The sequence below is a fragment of the Aplysia californica genome, unplaced genomic scaffold (assembly GCF_000002075.1).
Source record: "Aplysia californica isolate F4 #8 unplaced genomic scaffold, AplCal3.0 scaffold00018, whole genome shotgun sequence".
Classification (NCBI taxonomy): Eukaryota; Metazoa; Mollusca; class Gastropoda; order Aplysiida; family Aplysiidae; genus Aplysia; species Aplysia californica.
The window spans coordinates 9,781-13,224 of NW_004797288.1; the positions used below are offsets into that span (position 1 = coordinate 9,781).

The 3,444-nt window shown below is 40.6% G+C and overlaps 1 protein-coding gene across 1 annotated transcript in view; it reads left to right on the forward strand.

Moving 5' to 3' along the window:
- Positions 1-3,444, forward strand: part of LOC101855460 (sodium-dependent serotonin transporter) — a 15,812-nt gene that overhangs the window by 1,177 nt on the left and 11,191 nt on the right. The window lies entirely within an intron of this gene.

Below are 3,444 nucleotides of genomic sequence, written 5' to 3' on the forward strand. Positions count from 1 at the left end.
ATTAAGAATGTAATGTCAATGAACCCGAACCTGAACCAGTAACAATTTATTCATGCCTAGGTGCTGTTTTAGTCCATTTCTCTGTCATAAATGCACGGCGTTGTACGTTGGGTGTTAATGAAATTCAGACGTCTTCGGTAAACAGGAAGGAAATAAAGTCCACAATGCGATTGTATTCCTTAAAGAAAAATAACTTTGTTTCAATAGAAAAGAATTGAATTTGTAACCAGTTCTAATTAATTTGGCACCGTATTTCACGGGGAAATATGTTTCGGTAAGGGATATAAGCAATAACCTATGGTGCAAGCTGTCATTTTTGAGGACTAGTATAGAAGAAAAGAGAAGTTGTTGCTGTTTGTTGTTTTGTTGTTTGTTGTGGATTTTGTTCATTGTTGTTGTTGTTGTTGTTGTTGTTGTTGTTGTTGTTGTTGTTGTTGTTGTTGTTGTTGTTGTTGTTGTTGTCATCGTCGTTGTCGTCGTTGGCGTCGTTGTTGTTTTTGTTGTTGTAGTCGTTGTTATCATTTAATTCAATTTTCTGTTCTTGTTTGTTGTTGTTTGGGGATGCTATGAGGGGGTGAGGCAAGATCTTGCAAATGGAAAGAACATTCAGAATGTACATGAAGAAATGAAGCGGTTAGGCATGATTTGCGGATACAGGGTTTGACAGACAGACTGACAGACAGACAGACAGACAGACAGACAGACAGACAGACAGACAGACAGACAGACGGACATGAATCCTGGTAAACGGATAGCAAACTATGAAACAATAAGCAGTCAGAAATCTACAAAGGTAAGGAAGGTGGATGAGTATCGCATGTTGATGTGACAGGAGAAAACAATAAATAAACGTTTCCTGGCCCCTGGAAGCAAAAACATTCCCAGATGTATTTATGTAGGTTACTACACCTTGGCATTTCTTTCCTCACGTTCCGTTGTGGTATCTGGGTTAGCTGAATACTACCTTGCTCTATATTTTTCCAAGACGTGTCGTATAATGTAAACTCTTCCTTAAAATTCTCACGCACTGACCTCTTCTTTTATATTTTCCCCTCCGTCCTTCACCAGTCTCTCTCTCTTCCCACCCTCCCCCTCCCCTTTCACTCTCTTTTTCTCTCTCCCTCTTTCCTTCTATTTCTCCCCGTTCTCTGACTCGTTCCATCTCTCTGTGTCTCGCCGCACCCACCACCCCAGTCTCTCTCTCTTGGTCGATATCTATCTATCTATCTATCTATCTATCTATCTATCTATCTATCTATCTATCTATGATACCCCACGAACCCACTGAGGGTGTCAGGAATCTCCACAAACGCCCAACATTTTCAAGATACAAAGACTTTTCAGCCAAAAGTAGTCTACTTTGACTCTTAGCAACGTCTCTTCAAACTTTGGGGATGGACTGACGCAGACCTTAGGGTTCATGCACCCCGGTTGGGGAACCCCTGATGTACTTAGAGAACTTGAACAGATGGGTGACGGGAAAGACACTAATAATATTAAGGGGGAGGGGGGGGGGGCTACACCTGAAGGCTATCTCGCTTATTAGAGGACCAAATTTTACCACATTTCACAGATATAACAAGCATAGTAAGAAGTCTTAAAATAAGCAATGAAATTTGAGAAAAAAGTTTTGTTTCCATGGATACGGCGGCCATATTGGATTTTGTTTACAAGTCTGACGTAATGAATACCGCACTATTTTTCGTGGAAATTGATTGGGTTTTTTTGCATGGATGTTAGCAAACATTACATCTAAAAATGTGTCTGTTGATTTTTATTCCTAAACTAATTACATTTTTAATGAATTTTTTCCTTAGATAGTATTCAAGTTTGCAAAAAATCCGTGAAAATCTACACTCCAGACACCACCAACAAAAACCTATTTCATATATCAATAATTTAACAGACACATTTTTAGCAATACATCTTCTTTTCATTCTGTGAAAATTTCATGAAGATTGGTTGAAAAATGGTGGCGTTATTTTTAAAAAGTAGGCCTACTGAGAAAAATCGCGTTTCGAGAAAACAGCCGATAAAGAAAAACAAAATAATGACTTTAATGAGGAAATGGTGGTGACAAACATGCCCGATATGGGAAGGAATTAAGCTTTGGGGGGGGGGGGGGGGGGGTAATCATGCCACGAAATAGTTGTAGGAGAGGCTGAGGAAGCTAAAAATGCCTACCACTCTTTTTCCATAATTTTGAGCCGAATCGGGACTTTGGGGGTGTAGCCACCCCCCCTCCCCCTCTTAATTTTTTTCCTTCTGAGTACATCCGAATAGATAAACGAGTAATGACCTGTAATCTCCATTGTCTGTCATTTGTAGGAGAACAAGCCCGTTGTATTAACACAGCCCCCATCTCCTCCCCCTACCCTCCCAAAACCACCCACCAGACTAAACGAAATTCATTTCCTTTTCTCCATGAAATACAGGTATTGGTTTGGAAAAAAAAAGTGTGTCGGGGAGGGAGTGGGGAGGGGGGGGGGGGTGTGTCGTTATTCAACATAAATAATATATATATTTTCCTGGCCTTAACACATTTTCTTCCTATATCCACACAGAACGGAAAGGTGCCTCTGTGTGTTATGTTTTCTTCTGGCCTCGTCGTATCACCTTCGCTTTCTCCACCCACCCCTTAGTCTGGCTAACTGTTGGGGCACCACTGTAGATATGTCAACCAGCTTGCTCCACTTCTCTCGGTTCTTAGCTGTCTTTGGCAGTATCCACCCGGAGACGTTTCCGACGGAGATAGACCAGTCAAAATGCTTTGTGCCTCTAGATCAAGTTTAAAAAAAATCCCTATAATTTTATATTTTGCATTTAAGTTTGAAATTTTCTTGAAAATTATTGATTTGCGATAGTTGTAGTGGCTATATGAGTGATCTGCAGCAAATATTACGCAGTTTGACCCCCAAAGCAGTGCATAATATGTGTGCGGGAGTGCATCTCCGAATAGTTCCTGGGTGCTCGCCGAAGACGTCTCCAAATATCTTCTGCCCTGTCTTTTGAATAGTAAGATGTTCTACTCACGACCTGTCCATTCTTTGATGTTGTCATCCCATCGTTTCCTCTGTCTACCTCTTCGTCTTCTTCCTTGTGCTGTTCCCTGTAGGATAGTCTTGGCAAGTCCCTGACCGCTGACCCTGGCGTATTACTTCCTTTTCTTCTGTTTTCTTTTTTCTTTTCGTGAATGCAAGTGACACAAGACCGGCGTCTGGAGTGTAAAGGTGTTGAGGCTTTGAACACATATTGGTTTTCGTGATTTTCTCAAGTAATCCGGCTATTTGTAACTTTGTAACTGCTGCTTCAAAAGAAATGTTAAAAACTAAAAGAAACATTCACGTTTATATTTGGAGGGTGGATTGGGGGGGGGGGGTTGTTGTTGTTGTTGTTGTTGTATTAGTTTTTAACTGTTTTTATTTCCGTTTTTTTTTAAGATGA